Here is a 23,690-nt window from a genome sequence, read left to right on the forward strand (position 1 = left end):
GAAAAACTGCCAAAAATAGTAAATTGTGCTACCAATAAGGAAACTGAAAAAGAAACAATGGTGGGGGTCCAAGTGGAATAGGTGGGTGGCCACGAATATCCACCTAAATCATTCCCCCCCCCCCAAGGAAGCAATTGTCCCCATTGCGTTGAGTTCCTCCATGAGATGAGGAAACTTCTACTGAACTTGGTCCCTGGTGAAGGAGTTGGCCTGTTTTGACAACTCGATATAGTTGGTTCCTTTGCTGTCGAGTGTTGTTGATCTGCGTGTCCATGATTCGATCAATTGTGGCTTGTTCCATGCAATCTGGATTTAACTCTGTAGGTGTGAGCTGTTCTGCAATCTCTGATGTGTTCAGCAGTGGTGGGAAGTATGGTCGAAGGCGTTCCACATTGACAACTTGTATCGTCAACTTGTGGGGGCACTGATGTTCTTGGTCAACTCCCATCCTGACATATGCTTCGCTGTGAACACGTTGAGTCAATATATGGTTAAGCCTCATCACATTCATTGGATTGCTGCCAAGAATCTCTTGAGATATCTCCGGGGCACTATCCACTATGGTCTGAGATGCATTGCTGGGAATTTGAGGCTACATGGAAATTCAGATGCTGATTGGGTTGGCAGTGTGGTGGATCATAAGAGCACGTCTGGGTGTTGCTTCTCTTTGGGGTCTGCTTCTATATCTTGGATGAGCAGGAAGCAGAAATCGGTTGCACTAAGTATCATCGAGGCCAAATACATTGCTGTGAGTATGGCCTATTGTGAAGTAGTCTGGTTGAGGAAGCTCTTCATTGAGCTATTTTGAGCATGTGTTAGATATGACCATGATCTTTTGCGACAACTAGAGTGGGATTCGTTTAGCAGAGAATCCCGTGTTCCACGACTGCTCCAAGCACATTGATATCAGGTACCACTCTATTCGAGATATGGTACAATGAGGAGCAGTTAGGCTCCAACACATCAGGACAGATGAGTAGGTTGCTGACATTTTCACGAAGCCTCTCGGGAAGGTCAAATTCTTATTCTTCCAAAAGAGACTTGGAGTTGTGGAACAACCCTCTTATGAGGGTCCTGTATGAGTTGGACATAGAGCTCTGGGAGCTCTTGGGGGCATGGGGTACTTCTTGGAGCTAGCTATGAGCGATTATAGGGTGAGTGGTTCGCCTCCCCCTAGTGGTGCGCTAGATACAGGGTGAGTGGTTCACCTTCCCCTGTGATACCCCATTATGGTTGACATGTGTGTAGGTTGAGTGGTTCATCTTACCCTACCCAGAAACATGCATGTAGGGTGAGTCCTTCCCCTACAGTTGACATATGCATAGGATGAGTGGTTCACCTTCTCCTATGGCATATGAGCAGGATGAGTGGTTCACCTTCTCCTGTGATACCCCATTATGGTTGACATGTGTGTAGGGTGAGTGGTTCATCTTACCCTACCCGGAAACATGCATGGAGGGTGAGTTCTTACCTTACAGTTGACATATGCATAGGATGAGTGGTTCACCTTCTCCTATGGCATATGAGCAGGATGAGTGGTTCACCTTCTCCTGCTGATGCCCTGACACACATCGTACCCATAAAGTCCGAGACTCATGGGAAGTACCTCTCATCTGGCCAGTGAGTTGGGAAAAGTTGGTTAGGGACCATAACACTACTAATGGATGCATCGTGTATTGTCGTACTTCATATGACTAGGATGCATGGTGTTCAACAACTTGATCTAGAATCGAGGACTGACTTTAGTCAGTGGAGAGTGGTATGATACACTCTCGATCACTTCTTCATTATTACTTCATGGTTCAACAGATTTGAGCAGTGATGGCATGATGGTTCAGGATGACAGATTGGCAGGTGGAATTCTCCCTGGTTGAGAGGGAGTGTTAAAATTGGCAACTAGGGCCAAATTCCACCGTAGGACATCTCATATGTTGGAGACATTTATTGCATTGGATTCCTCTTTCGGAGAGGTACAATTTTGATATAAAGATCATCTCATTATGACAAGCAGAAATGGAATTATGAATTTATTTCTTCTATGGACAAATTGTCAAGGTCAGCTCCAGTCAAATGTAGGCTCATGAAACCCAACATATGTGTCTTTTCACCCTCAACATTGTGTATAAATAAGAGAGACCTTTTCCTCATTTGGACATCATCATCTCATCACATCTCTCTCTTGTTTGGGTCAAACATCATTGGAGGCTTCTCTCTCTCATTTTCGCATGTGTGGCTGGGCAGCTCCTCTTTCTTCTTCGCACGTGTAGTAGGAGGTCAAATTTCTAGGCAGAACATACCGTTGACTTCAGGGCGTTGACCATCGTTGATTGAGTGTTGTTTGACTTTCATTGACTTCAATTTTTGGGCCAGATTTTCGATTTTTCTAGGCTGCATTATTTGGCACAAAAATCGAGGCATTTGGAGGTTGTTGAGTTCAATGTTGACTGTAGAAAATTACAACAGACTTTCTCTCTCCTTTGACTGGGTTTGATCAAAGATTTTGAGCTGACTTTGACTCTCTTGGAATGCTGATTTGGACTGCTGTTTGGAGGATGTTTTGGGGCAACTTTGACCACCGTTGACTTTTTGGTTAAGGCTAATTTGACTACTATTTTAGCAGATCTGCTTTGGGCTTATATTTGTACTCTCTCTTTGTGCTGAACTATTGAAGAATAATAAGAAGATTCGATCAAAGGGTTTCCCCACATTGGGGTTTGTCTCTGGCATGTGCCACATCTTGTGTCCTCTTGTCTTGGCTTGTCTTGTGCATATGATTTTATGTTCTATCTGCATTTACTATCAATGTTTATAAGTTAATGTGATTGCTACTGGATATAATTGGAATTTGTCATTGGGCTGCTAAAGGAATTGTCTTAAGCATAGAACATACTATTGTTATCTAAAATTAACACCCCTCGAAGTGGCTTATTATCAAGTCGTTGATCTATCTTTTCTTATGTTTCTACGCTATTTTGATCTAGATAAATAACATTTGGTATTAGAACTCTTGATCCTAGGGTTTTGCTGCTTCAAACTGGTCATCGTGGCATTTTCGCTATAATTTTTTTTTGTGAAGCTTCAGAGCGTGAAACCTTTACCTCATGGAGTCAAAATTTAGATGAACATCTAGTTAAAAGTTTAGACCTTGGTTCACTATATTTTCGGAGATATGGTCCAAGGAAGTTAATGTTTTTGTATGCTCCGGAATTCAATCTCAAACAAGTGTCCCTAGGAAAATCATCATAACTTTCTCTTCCAGTATTAGATTTGAATTATGTAAAAAGTGACTAAAAGAGCACGAATCGTAGTTTTTCAGGTTGAAGTTTCAGGGATGAATGTTGAAACAGTGACACGTGGCAACTCGTACAAGTTCGCTATATTGGACCAATCCATAATCAGATCATCGTGGGAGATTTGGCATAATTTCATCTCAATCTCAATCTAAATTGCGGGAGTGGAGAGAAGACACAACAAGCTACCTCAGGATAAAGTTTTAGACCTTGGGAGGCCGAAATCACAGAGATACAACAATTTCAAGGTTGGTCAGATGAACAAGCTCAAAATCAAGCTCTTAAAAACAAAAAAGGTGTGTATTTTAAAATTGCATAACTTTTGTTTGAAAATCAATTTGAAGTGATTCAAAGGGCGTAGTGAAGCATAGATATCATTATTTGGTTTTAAAATGACTCCCAAACGAAAAAATGATACACCCATTAAGCCCATAGAAAGCTCTACTATGATACATGAAGAAGAGGAAGAAATGCAACATGATATATCAAAATTACGGGAACAAGTGCAACAAATTCCGCTTTCATAAAGAGTGACATAAAATGAACTAGAAGCAATGATGAATGTTAAGATGGATGGTTTAAAAACAAAAATAAAAGGGGACATGGAAGGTTTGACAAAGATGCTACATGAAATGCTTCCTAGTGGTGATAAGGTATTCCACAAAACTCATGATGAGAACAAAAGGAATGTGAATCATGATTTTAGAGACTCCAACTTTGGGTTGAAGACCAACCACATTCCAAAGATCGATATGAGGAAGTTTAATGGCAATGATCTGGTAACATGGATACTACAGATGGAGCAATTATTTGATCTACATGATGTGCACCACACACAAAGGTACACATTGCATCTTTATATTTAGAACCCAGTCAGTTTGTGTGGTATTAGTGGCTTTGTTCTCGTAAATCACTCGTCACTTAGACAATTTTTACGGAGGAATTGATAACACATTATGAGGATACAAAGAGCAATACTTTCTTTAGCCAACTGATAAATCTCAAACAAAGGGGTTCAGTTGCAGAGCACATTGAGAACTTCCAAAGATTGGATATCAAGGGGTTCAGTTGCAGAGCACATTGAGAATTTCCAAAGATTGGATATCGAGGTAAGTAATATTCTAGAGGAGCATCTCGCTGATGTCTTCATATGGACTCTAAGGGATAACATCCAACGTTAGGTTTACCTTTGGGAACCTAAGTCATTGGAAAGTGTGTTTAGGGTGGCGAGAAATGTTGAAAGCAAAATTATGGCAACAAGGAGGTCTACCACTCACAACTATAAAGATGGAAATGTTGCCGCTCCTAGCCTCCCACAACCTACAAGGTTGACATCACAACAATTGGAGGAAAAAAGAGAAAAAGGGCTTTGTTACAGTTGCGATATCAAATACAGTAAAGACCATAAGTGCATTGAGAAGAAATTATTTTACATAGATTGTGAAGTGGAGGAGGACAAGGAACAAGAAATATCAAAAGAAGATCTTCACCAAGAACCAGCTCCAGAGGTTGAAAAAATCCATCTGGCCATATCTTGCAATGCATTGGCTGGAATTACCACTCAAACTCTTAAGATAGAAGGATATATCAAGAAGAAAAATGTAATAGTGCTGATTGATTCAGGTAGTACCCATAATTTTATTCATTGTAAGATAGCCAAGGATTTGAATTGCTTTATATATCCAACACTAGAGTTTCAAGTGATGGTTGTAGATGGAGGAACTATAAATTGCTCATGGAAGTGCCATAATATCAATTTAACCATGGAGGAATGCACTGAATAGTACAATGATTGCCATTCCAATGGGTGGTGTTGATGTTGTATTAGGAGTCCAATGGTTACAATCTTTGGGGATGATAACTTTTAATTTTTAAGAACTTTTCTTGAAATTTTTCTGGGAAGGAAAGGAAATTGAATTAAGGGGTATCACAGGGAGACCTGGTAAGATAATCAACTCTAATGGCATGACATAACTTTTGAAGAAGGAATAACAAGGTGTAATTGCACAATTATGCTCACTAGATGTTCAAACATCTAAGTCACCCATTTTTCCAGATCTCCAAAGAGTTATTGACAATCAATCCAAGGTATTTGAGACTCCCAAAGGTCTCCCACCTATTCGCGATCATGATTATGCTATTCACTTAATTCCAGGAAGTGTTTCTCCAAACATTAGACCTTACATATATCCTTATGCCTAGAAGAGTGAAATTGAACACATGGTCGCATAAATGCTAGATATCCAGTAGTATTGGTGCACAAGAAGAATGGATCGTGGCATATGTGTCCGAATTATAGAGAGCTCAACAAGTTCACTTTTAAAGATAAATTTCCCATTCCTATCATTGATGAATTGTTAGATGAATTATATTAAGCAATTTTCTTCACCAAGCTAGATCTTTGTTTAGGATATCATCAAATTAGAATGAAGACTGAAGACATTCCGAAAACAACATTAAGAACTCATGAATGTCATTATAAATTTTTGTTCATGCCTTTTGGCCCTACTAATGCACCTTCCACATTTCAAAGTTTGATGAATTCCACTTTCAAACCCTTCCATAGAAAATTTGTGTTTGTATATTTTTTGATGATATACTAATCTATAACAAGTCTTGGAAAGATCATGTTTAACGTGTTGACAGGGTGCTCAAGCTATTGAAGGAGAAACAATTGTATGCAAAACCCTCCAAATGTTTATTTGGGGTATATGAGGTGGAATATTTGGGTCATATTGTATCTCATGAGGGTGTTAAGGTAGACCCTAACAAAATTAAGACCATAAAGGAATGTAAAATTGCCACAACCTTAAGGTGTCTTCAAGTATTTCTTGGGTTGATAGGGTATTATAACAAGTTTGTTAAGAATTATGGGAAGATAACAACACCTCTAACAACATTACTGAAAAAAGATGCATTGTCTTGGACTCCAGAAGCAACTAAGGCCTTTGAACATCTTAAAGAGGCCATGTGCCAAACACCGGTTTTAGCTACACCAGACTTCACAAAAACCTTTATTGTGGAACGTGATGCCTCAGGAAATGACATTGGTGCTGTTTTAATGCAAGAAGGAATACCCATTGCCTTTGAAAGTCGTCCAATCAAGGGAAATAATTTACATAAACCTATTTATGAGAAGGAAATGCAAGCAATACTACATGCCTTGAAGCAATGACGCCCTTACCTAATGGGAAGACACTTCAAGGTAAAAACAAATCATGATAGTCTTAAATACTCCTTGGAACAAAGATTATCTTTAGAAAAGCAACAAGAATGGGTCACAAAGATATTGGGTTATGACTTTGAGATCATCTACAAAATAGGGAAGCAAAATGTTGTTGCAGATGCACTCTCAAGAAAGGATGAGGATGTGGAAGCATTGTGTTAATTTTAGATAACAATGGTATGTTCTATGCTTAAGAGCAATTTACTTCAATTTTTATTATTAGCCCAATATCAATTTCCAGTTTAGCAATCACATTAACATGATAGTAAATGCAGATAGAACATAAACAAAAAGCAGAAGACAAGCCAAGACAAGAGGACACAATATGTGGCGGATGTCAGGGAAAAACCCCAATGTGGGAAAACCCTTTGATCAAGGCTTCTTATTATTCTTCAAAAGTTCAACAGAGAGAGAGAGAGAGTACATTATGCAAAATTCACTTGCCCAAACACAGTCAAATATGTCCAGTCAAACTACAGTCAACAGGATGCCCTAACTAGAAAGTCAACGTTGATCAAATCAACGGAATCACTCCAAATCAGCTCTGTCAAACCCAGTCAATTTTGCCTTCAAAAACAGTTCGAATTAACCCAAAACAGTCTAGAAAAAGTCGGACAAACTTGGTCAATGCAGAGTCGAACCTATGGGCAAATTCTCTGTGGTCAATGACAGGGCAAATTCTCTGTGGTCAATGCTGGTCAAACAACCCAAAAAACCTCGAAATATGTGCCAAGAAATGAGGCTTGCTCAAACAGAATTTATCCCAAGAAAAACGCAGTCAAACAAGGTCAATTGTTGCCCAGTCAAACTTGTTGCAACTTGGTCAATGCAAAAAATAGAAAAGTACAGTCAACCCTTTGCACGTGTGGAGGAGTGAAGCTCCCCAGAAATCCGTACGACCCAATCAGATGAGGAGAGAGAGATATGTGAGTGGTGATGAGTGTCCAAATGAGGTTGATGCTCCTTCTATTTATAGGCAACGTTTAGGATGAAAAGACATGACTTTTGGGCTTCTGAGCCTACTAAGTTCGCTGGCTGACCTTGACAATTTGTCCATAATAGAAATAAATTCATAATTCCATTTATACATGTCAGAATGAAATTATCTTTAGATCAATCCTACACCTCTCGGAAAGAGGAATCGAATAAAAATATCAACTCCATCATATGAGCTGTCCAAGGTGGAGTTTAGCCCTAGTTGCCAATTTTAACACTCCCTCTCAATTGGGGAGAACTCCACCTGCCAAACCATCTGACAATCTGTACCATCCCTGTCAACCCTGCTCTTCTCTGCTTTGTTCTGCTGAACTATGAAGAAATAATGAAGAAGAAATGGTCGAGATGTGTCATACCACTCTCCACTGACCCAAAGTCAGTTTCCATTGAACTTAGATCAATATCAAACATCCTAGCATAGGGAGAATGGTAGTACACGATGCGTCCATCGGTAGTACTATGGTCCCTATCCTCATCTCCCAACTCATTGGCCAAATGAGAGGTACTTCCCATGAGTCCCGCACTGCATGGGTAGGATGTATCGGTAAGAGAAGGTGAACCACTCATCCTATGCATATCTCAACCATCATGGTGTATCAAGGGGAAGGTGAACCACTCACCTTGTACACAATGCGCCACTAGGGGAAGGTGAACCACTCACCCTATGGTCGCTCATCACTCCAGGAAGTACCCCAAACCCCCTAAAGCTCCTAGAGCTCAATATCTCAAATGGGACCCTCATAAGAGGGTCTCTCCATGACTCCATGTCGTTCACGGAAGGTTAAGAATTTGACCTTCCCCAGGGGCTTCGTAAGAATATTTGCGACTTGATCATTAGTCCCAATGTGATGGAGCCTTATTACTCCCTCTTGTACCATATCCCGGATAAAGTGGTACTTGATATCAATATGCTTGGAGCGGTCATGAAACACGGGATTCTTAGAAAGACGAATCCCACTTTGGTTGTTGTAGAAGATCACGGTGGTATCCAGCACATGTCCAAACAACTCACTAAAAAGCTTTCTCAACCAAACAACTTCATAGGAGGCCATACTAGCAGCAATATATTCGGCCTTAGCGGTGCTCAAAGCAACCAATTTCTGCTTCCTGCTCATCCACGATATCGAAGCAGAACCTAGTGAGAAGCAACATCTTGATGTGTTCTTACGATCCACCACACTGCCAGCCCAGTGAGCATCAGAATAATCATGGAGCCTCACATTCCTGGCAGTGTATCTCAGTCCATAGGTGATTGTGCCCCGAAGATATATCAGAAGATTCTTGGTAGCAATCCAATGTATGTGATGAGGGTGACCATAAATTGAATCAATGTATTCATTGCAAAGCATATGTCCGAACATGAGTTCACAAAGAACATCAGGGCCCCCATGAGTTGACGATACTCATAAGGATTTCCCAAATTGGGCCTAGCAACACTTCCGCATAACTTCTTGAAGTTAAGTTCCATCGAAGTAGTCACAGATTTACAATCCACCATCCCAAATCTTTCAAGTAACTTCACAATGTATTTTCCTTGAGAAAGGAAAATCTCACCTGGCATTTTCCAGACCTCAAATCCTAGGAAATAATGCATCAGTCCTAGGTCCTTCATCTCGAACTCGGAAGCCAACTCCTTCTTACATTGATGAATAAGAGGGTCTGCACCTCTCAAAAAGAGATCATCCACATAAAGTACCAAGATGAGAGGTCTATCATTCTCAACCTTAAAGTAAAGGTTCGGATCAGCTTCACTTCTTGTAAAACCCAACTTCATCAGATAGCTATCGATCCTCTCATACCAAGCTCGGGGAGATTGTTTCAACCCATAGGGAACGTTCTTCAACCTGCATACATGTGTCTTATGATCTTGAACGTAGAACCCCTCGGGTTGTTTTACATAGACTTCCTCCTTAATTGAACCATGTAAGAAGGCGGTTTTGACATCCATCTGGTGTAGGTTCCATCCTTGCGAGGCAGCGAGGGCTATAATAGAACAGATGGTGGTATATCGGGCAACTAGTGCAAATATCTCATCGTAGTCCACACCTTCCTTTTGAGAGAAGCCTCAAGCAACAAACCTGGCCTTGAACTTTTCAGCACTTCCATCAGCTCCATGCTTGATCTTGTAGAGCCATTTAGAGGTGACAACTGATTTTTCCTTGGGTCTAGGGACCACATTCCATACATCATTCTTCATAATTGACTCGTACTCTTCGTTCATAGCATCCTTCCAAACTTGGTGCTTCACAGCTTCTTCGAATGTGCAAGGCTCAGTTTGAACAATGGTGCTCATGGCAGCTAAGTACCCTTGGTACCTATTCGGCTTCTTACTTTCACGAAATGTCCCCCTTGGTGCAATATGTCTCTTGGCATCTTTGAGAGTTTCCCTAAGCCATGAGGGTCTCCTTTTTGAGGAGGAGGGCTCATGAGGAGGTGGATCAATGGGATCCATTGGTCCTTCAACATCGGGCATCAGCTCGTCTTATGGTTATCCTTGATTTCTTGTATTTGCTTCTTTGTCCTTCCTTGGAATAAGAAGGTTACTAATCTTCCCAAGGGTAGCATCTTCATCGAAGGTGACATATAACTTATCTCCACTTCTCTTTGACCAGGCACATAGATTCTATATGCCTTAGAAATTTCACTATAGCCCACAAATGTTCCTTTCTTCCCAAATGCATCCAATTTGCTTCTCTTCTTTCGGCACATGAAAATACATGGGACTACCAAAAATTCTAAAGTGAGAAACATCAGGTTTTTTACTGGTGAAAACTTCTTCGGGAGTTTTGGAGTCCAATGCTTGATGAGGGCATTTATTTTGAACATACACGGCAGTGTTCGCAGCTTCTGCCCATAGGAACTTTGGAAGGCTTTGATCATGTAGCATGGCACAAGTGGCTTCTACAATGGAACGATTCTTGCTTTCGGAAACAACATTTTGCTTAGGAGTATATGCGGTAGTAGTCTCCTTCTTAATGCCAGCTTTTTTACAATCGTCATTGAATTCATTTGATTCATACTCGATTCCGTTATCAGTCCTCAATATTTTGATCTTCTTCCCTGTTTGCTTTTCGACCAAGGCTTTGAAAGAACGGAACCATGTGAACACTTCATCCTTCTTCTTCAAGAAATAAATCCAAGTTTTACGAGAGAAGTCATCCACAAAGATAACATAATATAAATATCCTCCTAAGGATGTCACGGGCAACATACCAGATAGATCAGAATGAACCAATTGCAAAATGTTGGTAGTCTTGCTATCACTTGAGGGGAATGACCCCCTTGTATATTTTCCTTCAGCACATTCCTGATAAACACCTTCATGTTCTACTTTAAATTCGGGCATGCCTGTCACCATCTTCCTCACATCGGGTAGAGCCTTATAATGTAGATGAGCAAACCTCCGGTGCCATAATTTGGATTGAAGTGATGTGTCGCAAGACATAGCTCCCAATGGGCTTCCTCCAACTTGATATAGGCTATCAACCCTGAATCCAAGAGTAAATGCTTCTTTGAAATTTCTTTTCCAAACACGTACCTTTCCATCGATGAATGCCACCTTGAATCCTATGTCCTCCATTTCCGAAATAGATCCCAGGTTCTTCTTTAGATCAGGTACATATAGTACTTCTTGTAGATGAATGGTGTTACTTTGATTCAATTGAAGGGTAACATTCCCAAATCCCTTCATGGGATAGGTGGCATTGTCTCCAAGAATGATTTCGAAATTTGTATCCTTTTCTATCATATTTGAAAGAACTTCCTTATATCCAGTAAAGTGGCTTGAGGCACCACTATCAATCAACCAATTTATTAAGGTATCTAGGGGAGAGGCAGTAGAGAAGGCAGATATGAGATAAAATTCTTTTGCCTTGTTATCTACAACATTAGATTCATCATACCTAGAGTTTCTTGATCTTTTGGGAGGTCGACCATTTCCATGTTGAGTAGCGGGAGCATTCCTTTTTCCTTTGTTGTTGAATTTGCCATTCCTTTGATTGTTGTTGCCCCTGAAATTGTTGTGGTTGTTGTCATCATCCTGAGGTGTATCCCTTCTATTAGGACACTCCCTAGCATAGTGGCCAAACCTGTTACAAATGAAACATCTTCCCTTCCTTCCATCTTTGAATCCCGGTCTTCCTTGACATTGCTTCTTTGAACCTACATTGTTCTTTTTTTTAGCATGAGCGGAGAATGTAGTAGGTTCATACCTATTTGAAGGCATGTCTCTCTCCATCATCCTTGTTTCTTCTTGAGTACATCTAGTCAAAAATTCATCACAACCTGGAATCCTGTGATTGTTGAGGATAGTAGTGTTGAACACATGCCATTCACGAGGGAGACCTCCAAGGGCAATCGGAGTGAGCTCCCTATCAGCAATAACTTCTCCAATTGAAAGAAGATCATTTTTGATCTCGGTAATCCTCATGAAGTAGGATTGGATATCTTCACCTCTTCCCTTCTTTACGTCCTTCAACTTGTTTTTGAGAAAGAGGACTTGATTTGCATTGCTAATTTTGAAAATGCCAACCAACCTCTCATACATTTCCTTAGATATGTTCAAATTGGATATGTATGCAACCAAATGCTTGTTAGTAGAATCCCTGATGATCCTCTTTACTTTGACTTCACCTTTTTTGTACTTTGTATTAGCGGTAGTCGATGCATTTGAAGGAGGTTCAGTAATCTTTCCTTGCACATAGTCCATAACATCCTGCTCTTCCAAAGTCAAATCAAGAGACATCTTCCATGCATGATAATCAGACTTATCATTGAGCTTTTCCTTGTCCAACCAATCTCAGTGATTGCTATTTTCACTCTTGCTTGGGCTTTGTCTTCACCTCAGCTCTGAAACCATGTTACTTTTAGATAACAATGGTATGTTCTATGCTTAAGAGCAATTTACTTCAATTTTTCTTATTAGCCCAATATCAATTACCAGTGTAGCAATCACATTAACATGATAGTAAATGCAAATAGAATGTAAATAAAAATCAGAAGACAAGCCAAGACAAGAGGACACAATATTCGGCAGATGCCAGGGAAAAACCCCAATGTGGGGAAACCCTTTGATCAAGTCTTCTTATTATTCTTCAAAAGTTCAGCAGAGTGAGAGTACAATATACAAAATTCACTTGCCGAAACACAGTCAAATCTGTTAAATCAAACTGCAGTCAATTGGATGCCCTAATCAGAAAGTCAACGTTGATCAAATCAGCAGAATTACTCCTCCAAATCAGCTCGGTCAAACCAAGTCAATTCGGTCTTCAAGACTGTTCTAAATTAGCCCAAAACAGTCCAGAAATGTCGGTCAAACTCGGTTAACACAAAGTCAAAACTGTGGTTAAATTACCTGCTTTCAATGTTGGTCAAACTGCCTAGAAGACCTCGAAATTTGTGCCAAGAAATGCGGCCTGCCTAAACAGAATTTCTCCCAAGAAAAACACAGTCACAAGGTCAATTGCTGCCTGGTTAACGCTGGTCAAACTTGCTGCAACTTGGTCAATGCAGAAAACATAAAAGTACAGTTAGTCCTTCACACGTGTGGAGGAGAGAAGTTGCCTAGAAATTCGTACGACCGAGTCAGATGAGGAGAGAGAGAGATATGTGAGTGATGATGAGTGTCCAAATGAGGTAGATGCTCCTTTTATTTATATGCAATGTTGAGGATGAAAAGACATGACCTCTGGGCTTCTGAGCCTACATAAGTTTGCTGGCCGACCTTGACAAATTGTCCATAATAGAAATAAATTCATAATTCCATTTATACATGTCAGAATGAGATGATTAGATCAATCCTACACTTCTCAGAAAGAGGAATCCAATAAAAATATCAGCTCCATCATATGCGTTGTCCAAGGTGGAGTTCGACCCTAGTTGCCAATTTTAACACATTTCTTTGTGCCATTTATATTATCAAACCTAATTGGATAACTGAAGCAAGGGATGAATGGAAGAATGATGAATAGGTGTGGACACTCATTCAAAAGTTTTAGCAAGACCCTAGTGCATCTGATACATTTATCTAGAAAAATGATTCATTGTCGTACAAAGATCATTTATATCTATGTAAGAAGTCCCAACTCAAACAAAAGGTTATTTTGGAATTGTACACCTCTCCTATAGGAGGGCACTCCAGATTTTTTAAGAACTTACCACAAGGTCAAGAAGGATTTTTTTTGGGATGGCCTTAAATCTTATATTCAGAAGTTTGTAGCAGAGTGTTTGGTTTGCCAACAAAATAAAGTCAAGACAATTAAGACCCTAGGTCCTTTACAACCAGTAGCCATTCCAAGTCAGTGTTGGGAAAAGGTCTCGATGGATTTTATCACGGGTCTACCCAAGTCGGAAGGAAAATGTGTCATCATGGTGGTAGTTGATGGACTTATCAAGTATGTATTGAAAAATAGTAGTTGCGGTGAATATTGTCATCATCAAAATCAAGAGAGAAATTATTTATTTTCTAGATGTCCAAGTCGACCTCAACTAGACAGGTTAGCCCCGCCCGATGAAGGGGTTTGACCCCAAGGTCAAAACCCCCTTGTTGACCTACTATATATTGGCATTTGTTGGACTTCATTTGGGAATTAATCAACTCATCCATTTAACCTACAGCAAGGAGTTCTGTTCACACATGCAAAGGAGGAAGGAGACAAGTTTTCGGCGCAATTTGACTTCTCTTATCTTTGCATTGACCAACATTGAGTTGGCTCTTTTCTTTGCTATTTGACCGAATCTTTGACAGTGTTTGGAGGCCGAATATTCTCTGGAGTGTTGACTGTTCGTTGATTGAAGTTCTGTCTTTGTTCTGGGCAGACTATAAGGTCAAACTCTGAGGTTTGACTGAGCCCTTCTGTGGAAACTGCAGGACTGAACTGGGGCCCTTTGACCAGCTGCCTCAAGCCGAAATTCGGCCCCTTGTGCAAACTTTAACTGTGAGTAGAACGTTGACTTAGTCTTTCTCTTTTGAATGGTTTGACTTGGCATTTCTTGAAATCAAAGGTTGACATTTTCATTGGCATATTCTGATGTACAATTGATGAATTGAACTCTCTCTCTCATAAGGAAAGAATAACGGGTTTCCCCCTGTGGGGTTTTGTCTCAAGAAATTTTTGGCGTCTCTTGTTTCATTGTTCTTACTATGAACTCTATTGCTCTATTGAAGTTAATGATTGAAATTTCCAAGTATAACGGCTTAATGATTGGAATGCCTTGAAGTAAAAAATTATATCATTGGAAGTAGTTATCAGTTTGAAAATTGTTCTAGTCTTGTTTGCTACTAGAAAATCAACATGGTATCAGAGCTATGGTGGAGGAAAGAGCATTGAGATCACCTATCTAACTGGTCAACCTCACCAGAGCAACCTTGATCTCTGAAAGCCATAAGCAGGCCCAAGTCTGAGAAAGTCCTAGTTGAAAGACTTGTTTGTGGTTGTACTACAAAATATTTGTAGAAGGCCGAGTGTCTATATCTTAGTTTGCAAGGAGATCAAAGGTTAAGATCGTTCATTGCATTCATTACATCAAGATTGATGACCATGTTGAGATCAAGGTTGAAAGTCTATTTTGGAAAGGAGTCCTCACCTGCAAGAAGAAGATGAACAAATCTTGATGGACCATAGGTTTCCGATTTGGAGGAGGATCGAGGAGCATTTCACAGATCCAAAGATCTAGATGCCTCGGTCCTCATATCAAAGATCTAAAAGGAGGCCAAAAAATTTTAGAGGCTATTTGGGTGGTTGAGAATCCTCAGGAGATCTGTAAAAGTTTGAAAGGCTTCTAATGGAAGACCGATTTCTAAAGAAAGTCTGAATTATTTCATTCATGCTTGAAGTTTATCAAATTTGTTGAAAGGTCTATGTACCTTTTCCTAAAGGTTGTTTTCATACAATAATATTACAATGATGAGATAGAAAGTGCAGATATACATAAAGAGACCAATGAAGTTATTTATTGCTTGAAACTTGGGGTATGTGCCATCAATTACAATGATTTCGTTGAAAGGGTTATTTTGAAATCTCAAGAGAGGAGATGTTTTCTAAATATTTTTGCTTGGTTGAAAAAGGTGTGTATCAAGTTTGTTCTTAAAACCATGATGAATTTGAATGCAGAAAGTCACTGATAACCTTTGATCATTGATGACAAGAAGTATCCCGCAGAATGAAAAATCAATCATGTATGTTTAGAAGCAGAACATTGTTGATGGATCCTGCCTATCTATTATGTATTTTGACCTAAGAAAGAAGCATCTCTCTCTCACAGATGATAATGTATTATGCTAGATATCTCCTTGAAATGTAAGCATGTGAGTCACTCCTGTATTAGAAAATTTGAGTAATATTCAATCCGAGCGAAGGTCTAAAGTCATCCCAAAAAATTACAAGGATAGAGGTTGTGTAATTTCAAAGGAGCCCAAATTGCCTCAATCTCCATGAAGCTTAAAGTCATAGTCTCAGATTTTTCTCTATATCTCTAGAAGCCGAATTTTCAAATTCATTCACAATTAAATATGATGTTAGCTTAAAAGATTCTTGTTATATACATAATGAAAGTTTATGAGACCTGGATAAAGAGCAGACTTGAGATCCCTTTGAAGAAGACAGCTCGAAGAAATTTAAAGAGATCTTTCTACTGAAGAGATCCAAGTTACAATAAGATCTGAAGTTTAACATGTGAGGTATGTATTAAAGTCTCAGTGATATTTTTTTTGGAAGCTCTGTCTTGATGTGATTTTTACATGATGCCTATCTCCTGAAGATTGAAGGAACTCACTAGATCAGTAAGAAACCCTTGAGGACAGACATCCATACTTGATGATTTGATATGGCAATAACATTAAAATATGATGATATTGTATTATGACATGTTGAGGAAAAGATGCTCATCTTTTGAAAGGAAAGTAAAAGGGATCACTGTTCCAGAAGTTCGCTTTAGTGAAGAGAGGCTGAGTCCCTCTTCAGGGTTAAACGTACAGGTTAGACAAGGAGTCCAAAATGTATTAAAGTTTTCTGATGTTTGTTTTCAAATTGGAAAAGACACTTTTAATCTAAGAAAATAAGTTTCTAGTTCGAGAGCTTAAGTATGAAGGTTAATGTCTGCTAGAACCTCTAGAATGTGAGATGCATTATATACGAACAATCATGTATAAATCTATTGATGATTGATATGATATGAGCTAAAATTCTGAAAAATCCAAGGTCTGGATGTTGAGGCTACAAGAGGCATCAACGTTTGTTGTCATAGACTTTGTTGCACATTTAAGGAAAAAGGATGCCTTCACAAAAAGTCTCTTTAAAAGAAGCCAAGCTCCCCTTTGGAATTAAAGTCTGAAGTCATTTCAAGGGGGATGTATGTGCTTAGGCCTCCTAGGTTGAAAGGCTCAAGTTTAATATTTGAACTGGCAACGCTGAAGAACTAATCAAGTATGATGAAACAATTTGCATTAGAATATTGAAGATAATGTTCAACTCTGAATGATGAAGCTTACTCCTTGCACATTGATGTTTTGAAGAAACCAAAATACTTGGCTTAGAATGATCATGGATTGATCATGAGAAGAATCACATACTGAATCTAGGGTCTTTGAATAATTAAATATCTAGGGTTTGGAAACTCTAGTATGCAAAGGGGTTTGAACAAGAAAATCCTTAGGGTTTATGAACAAAACCCTAGGAATAGACGTTTCCATTGAAAGAAGAAAACCTAGCTCCCGCAAAGAAGGGATGACATCTTGATGATGATGGGGATGAGGTTGATTTACAAGTTGGATGCAAGAAGGCAGGCTGAGATTAAGAGGGCGCTGACATATTCACAAAAGATAAATATTTTATATCTCTCTTTCTTAATTATCACTATTGTTGTTATTCTTTTACTAGTAGTCTCTTGTCCTTGTATATTTTGTTTGATTGTATTTGTTCTTCCATGACTTCCTAGTAAGGATTGTAGGTACATAATGAAGGCGGCCAAGGCTGTGGCAATAAATGAAGATTGGAAGAACAAAGTAAAGTTGTGACAAGAAGACTCATGTTGTGACTCGAGAGATATTGTATTGGATGAGCCTTGGACTAAGAGGGAATAAACATATCAACCAGATTGAAGCTTGTTTTGATGTCAAAAAGAAGTTAGTTGTGACTTCCAAGATGAAGATTGATAGAAATACAAAGCAAAGTATTACCTCAGTAAGGGGGAGGAGACTATGAAGTTAGGCAAATCAAGCTTGAATTGATATTTGTTGAAGAGCGATATTGATGCAAATCTATACTACAAAGTTGTTGAAAATGAGCTCTTGATTTGACTACTATATGTTGATGATATATTTCTAATGAGGGTTGAGGACCTCCTTGTCCAGTGTAAGGAGTTGATTGAAGGAATTTGGTCTAATGCATGACTACTTGGGATTAGAAGTGTAACAAAAGATTGGTGAAATCTTTGTTGACATCCTTCAAGAATTTAGCATGATGGATTGTAAGTCCATGGATAACTCCGATGGTGACAAATTTGAAGAAGCTGCTAGATTGTGATTTTGATTTGGTTGATCCCTCTATGTATCGTAAGTTTATTGGCTCATTGAACTATTTGGTTAATACTAGACTTGATATCCGCTATGCTGTGATCACGTTGAGCCAATTCTTGGTTGAGCCCTGTCATGGGCATTGGGTTGAAGCGAAACATATATTGAGATATCTACATGGAACCATTGATTATGGTTTGAGAAATGTTTCTAATAGAGAATGGCAACTGCATGGTTTTACAGACGCTAATTGGGATGGATGCACTGAGAATAGAAAGAGCACTTCTAGTTTCTGTTCTAGCCTTGGTTCTGCTATGATATCATGGACAAGTAAGAAGCAGACTTCTGTTGCTCTTAGTATGGTTGAAACTTAGTATATAGTTGCTTGTTCAACCTTTTGTGAATTAGTTTGGCTTCAAAAGTTGTTTGCTGGTTTGTTTGATCAGGTGTTGGAATCGACCGTGATATATTGTGACAATCAAAGCTGTGTGAAGTTTTTTGAGAATCTGCTTTTTGATGACAGGTTGAAGCACATTGAGATGAAGTGTCATTATATTCGGGACGTTGTCCAAAGAAGATCTGTGAGGCTCGAATACATTTCTATTGATGAGCAAATTGCTGATGACAAAACCACTATCCCAGATGAAGTTTGCTTGCTTCTGTGAGAAGCATGGAGTGGATGAAAATTCCTCTTGGAGAGAGAGCATTAATTGTATAACATCATGAATCTTCCTTGGGCTTCGCTGAGAAACCATGTTTTATGGTTGGGAAGATTGATTTGGTTACTCCCTTGGGTCATTGAGTTTGACTGAGAAACCATTATGGTTGGGGAAGTTGGTTCTGAGGCTTGGAGTGATCCCTTAGATCATTGTGTTTGACTGAGAGACCAGTGGGTTTGGTCGGGGACATTGATTTTGAGTTCTCTCCCTTAGGTCATTGTGTTTGATTGAGAGACTATCTAGTCTGGGAGTTTGATATCGAGATAGGGATTCCTCCTGTAGGTCATATGGATCGAGAGACCTTTGCTTATGGTTAGGGAGATAGACTGTACTTTGTTAGGTCATTGGGTTTGACCGAGAGATCGTTGTTATGGTCGGAGAGATTGACTTTGATTACTCTCTTGAGCCATTGTGCTCGCCTAAGAAACCATTTCGTATGGTTGGAGGGTTTGGCCTCATGAATGATATTGATTGACCCATTTTCAGTTGGGTTCTGCCCTCGATGCCATTGGTTTTGGCTTTTGTGGGATGAACTTGATGCTATATATCTTTCCTTATGATGAAATTTGTACTTCTGTTGAGAGAAAATGAAAAGTACCTCCTTGTCATTAGAGGGAGTGTTGAAAAATAGTAGCTGCGATCGGTATTTTCTATTTCATCATCAAAATCAATAGAGAAATTATTTATTTTCTAGATGCCCAAGTTGGCCTCAACTAGGGAGGTTGACCCCACCTGTTGAAGGGGTTTGATCCCAAGGTCAAAACCCACCTTGTTGACCTACTATATATTGGCATTTGTTGGACTTCATTTGGGCATCAATCAACTCATCCATTCGACTTACAACAAGGAGTTATGTTCACATGTGCGAAGGAGGAAGAAGACAAAAGTTTTTAGCGAAGTTTCACTTCTCTTATCTCTACGTTGACCAACAATGACTTGGCTCTTTTCTCTGTTGTTTGACTGAATCTTTGATTGTGTTTGGAGGCTGAATATTCTCTAGATCATTGATTGTTCATTGACCAAAGTTATCTCCGTTCTGGGTGTTGACTAAAAGGTCAAATTGTGAGGTTTGATTGAACCCTTTTATGGAAACTGTGGAACTGAATTGCGGTCCTTTGACTAGTAGCCTTGGGCCGAAATTTGGCCCCTTATGTGCAAACTTTGACTGTGAGCAAAATGTTGACTTATTCTCTCTCTTTTGACTGGTTTGACTTGGCATTTATTGAAGATAAAGGTTGGCATTTTGGCTGGAATATTCTGATGTATATTGATGAATTGAACTCTCTCTCTCATTAGGAAAGATTATTGGGTTTTCCCACTTTTGGGGTTTTTTCCCAAGAAATTTTGTTGTCTCTTGTTTCATTGTTCTTACTGTGATCTCTATTGCTCTATTGAAGTTAATGGCTGAAATTTTCAAGTATAACTGCTTAATGATTGGAATGCCCTAAAGAAGTAAAAAATTGTATCATTGGAAGTAGTTATTAGTTTGAAAATTGTTTAGTCATGTTTGCTACTATAAAATCAACAGTATGCACACTTTTGTGCACAATCTCATGCTGTCAAAGCTAGTACAGTCGCTACTCCATTCATGGAGAGATTTCAAAAGCTACATGGAAACCCAAAGATTATTGTAAGTGATAGAGATTCCATTTTTATTGGAAATTTTTGGACATAATTATTTTCTTGTCTCAATACTCGATTAGCTCATAGCTCATCTTATCGTCCTTAATTTGATGGGCAAACATAGATAGTGAACAATTGTTTGGAAGGATATCTTTGTTGCTTTATATCTAATAAACAAACACAATGGGTCAAGTGGTTACCCTTGGCAAAATGGTGGTATAACACTTACTTCCATACTATAGCAAAAATGATCCCACTAATGGTGCTTTATGGATGTTACCCACCGTCCATCACATTGTCTCTAGGAGACAAATCTAAGGTTCAAGCAATGGAAGATCACATCAAGCATCAACAACAAGTTCTCCAACTTTTAAAGGATAACTTGACTTTGTCGCAGAATCTAATGAAACAACAGGAAGATCAACATCACAGTGAAAGAAGTTTTGACGGGGGCAATTGGATATTTTTATGACTACAACCATACAAACAAATGTCCCTCAAGCAAGCTAAAAAGGTTAATAAATTATCACCCAATTACTATGGCCTTTATAAGGTGTTAAATTTAAGTTAACACGTTCTTGCTTAGTTACTTCAAATTCCATATTAGCCCATTTGTTAGTCCATTTCACTGTAATTATCACTGAATCATTATTACATTGATAGCAATTTAAGAAAGAACATATACGATCGAACTAGAAGACAAGTCAAGACAATAGAACACAAGTATCTGGTTCAAGCTAGGGAAAAACCCTTCATCAATTCTTCTTATTATTAAAATCAAATGTTCAACAGAGAAAGAGAGAGTACAATAAGAATGACTTGCCAATTTGTAACAATCAATCTGCAATTCTGATCACGAGTAAGGGTTTGCTATCAGCCGGTTACAACCCTCTTTTCTTCACTCCCAGACCTCCTTAATCACTGCGGTTTTCCTTCAATTATTTCTGTTCTTCTTCGCTACCAACATAGGCTAGAAGTTAGCCCTCCAACATGTCATCCACCTATCTGATCAGGAGAAACAGGCTTGCGGCCTACCAGTAGCCCATAATGCTTTACGACCTTTCTGTTCCAAGACAATCAGGCCTGCGGCCCACCTGTGGCTCCATACAATGAATGTGGCTAGCTGTAGGAGTGTTCCTTATCCAAGGATTATGCCAAAACATCACCCAGATCAGTCCTTAAGCCTGCGACTAGCAACCAACTCTTAACTCGGACCTGTGGAAGATAAATAGACCCAAACAAATTCGACCTCCAATCTTCTCAAATTTGCATCTGTCCCAAGTCATTTGATGTGTCTAAAATGAGGGAGAAGGCTCCTCTTTATATACAATTCGATGGGGTTGAAGAGACGTGACTTTTGGGCTTATTGAGCCGACATATAGGTGAGGCCGACCTAGTTAATTTTACATGAGAGAATCATAAATTCAAAATCACACTTCTCCTTAACCAAATTCGATGATCTTTAGGTCGATTTTGGTCCTCTCGAAAAGAGGAATTTAATGCTACAATTATCTTCCCCAGAGGAGCTGTCCAAAGTGGAATTTGGCCCTAGTTGCCAATTTTAACATAAGGTCTTGCAAAAGATTGGTACTATGGCATACAAATTGGAGCTTCCTGCATCTTCATGAGTACACTCAGTTTACCATGTTTCATGCTTAAAGAAGGTTGTAGGTGACAAGCTCCTAGTTCAAACTATATTGCTAGAACTTGATGAGGAAGGAAAAATCATATTGGATCATGAAGCAATCATTGAAACAAGAATCCGACAGCTACGAAATCAATCAATTTTAGAGTATCTCATTCAGTGGAAGAGCTTACGTTCTGAAGATTCCACATGGGAAGATGAGTATTTTATACAGAAGCATCCAAAACTACTCAAGCGTTGAGGACACCACTTTTTTGAAGGAGAGGGGCATGTTAGATCCTTATAATACTAGGGTAGCCCTTATATTGTTATTGTTGTTCCCCATAGAAGCCTACTATTGTTATGGTTGAGTCCTTACATTATTATGGTTATGTATGCCCTAATTATAGTTTTACCCTTTAGACTCCTATATATACCAAGGAGGTCTTGTCATTTGAATCATCCAATAATTGTTCATTTATGTGATGTAAAATAAGGTTGCCCCTCGAGGTGGCTTATTATCAAGTTGGTGATCTATCTTTTCTTATGTTTCTATGTTATTTTGATCTGGATACATAACATTGCAGGTTCATATAACAACAGTAATGGAGACAATTTGTCCCGGTTCTTGTGTGTAGTAGATTATGAGGGAGGCACAATTGTGTAGGAGAGTAGAGGGTGACATGTGGGTACCTATCATAGTATATTTCTAGTCTTGCCATCTTTAGTTAATTTTGGTTTGCATGCTATTTTAGATTTAGCAATTCCTATTTTTCTTTAGTTCAATGTTCAATTTAGTTTTGGAGGCATGATCTATTAATAGGAGGGTGCAATCTCCAGTTAATCAAAGTGCTCTTGCATGATAAGGTTCTAGTTTAGGTAGAGGGTGCACAACTCTCAAGGAAGGGGATGTATGCTTTAGTTTTTCTACTTGTTGAGACAGACTTACTTCACACACTTATCCATGCAATTATGGCACACTAGGTGATTAGACTATAAAAATTTAAAGCCTAGATGACTGTTGTCCTTATGTTCCCAATTAAACAAATAACTTGCTGAATTTAATTAACCAAAGATTAAATTCTAAACCATGGCATAAATCACACAATTGTTGCAAATTAAATAGTGGAAGCATAAAATAGTTTCATACGTACACAAGAAATTTCTCCTTCAAATCAAATTTTCATTATTTCAAAAAAACTTTGAAGGAGATCCCCACAATTTGCTAAAAACAACATTTGCATGGTCAACAAATCATTTTGAATTGAGCTATTCAGTTTGTTGTATGACTATACAAATTGCACAACTTTGCCTGTACAATTGTACGAACTGTTCGTACGACTGTGTGGAACCGTTCCATACAACTGTATAGAGCCATATGGTTGTACGGATCTATATTGTACACCCTCCTTGCTATTCATATTCACTTGTGCTTGAATCCTTGCTCTCTATCTTCCCCCGCCCCCCCCTCTTGATTGCTTAACCTTCTCAATTGTTTAGTTGTTTCTAAAATCCTCTATCTTGACCTATCTTTATACCTTTAGATGAGACCAAAACCATAATCTATTTCTGAGATTATTTCTAGTCTAAGTCATGCATGGATTAAATACACATTTTAGACTCAACGGCTAAACATATAACTTTTACTTTCTTATTGAAGTAATTACAAAATAGAAAATATCTTAATGTACTTCTTGCACGT

The 23,690-nt window shown here is 38.9% G+C and overlaps 1 protein-coding gene across 1 annotated transcript in view; it reads left to right on the plus strand.

Annotated features, from left to right (window-relative positions):
- Nucleotides 1–23,690, plus strand: part of LOC149166840 (aspartyl protease APCB1-like) — a 50,627-nt gene that overhangs the window by 6,817 nt on the left and 20,120 nt on the right. The gene's annotated exons all lie outside the window — the stretch shown is intronic.

This window comes from Pinus tabuliformis, chromosome 5_1 (genome assembly GCF_031772625.1).
Source record: "Pinus tabuliformis cultivar Carrire ecotype Pingquan chromosome 5_1, CPIR1, whole genome shotgun sequence".
In the NCBI taxonomy this organism is placed as follows: Eukaryota; Viridiplantae; Streptophyta; class Pinopsida; order Pinales; family Pinaceae; genus Pinus; species Pinus tabuliformis.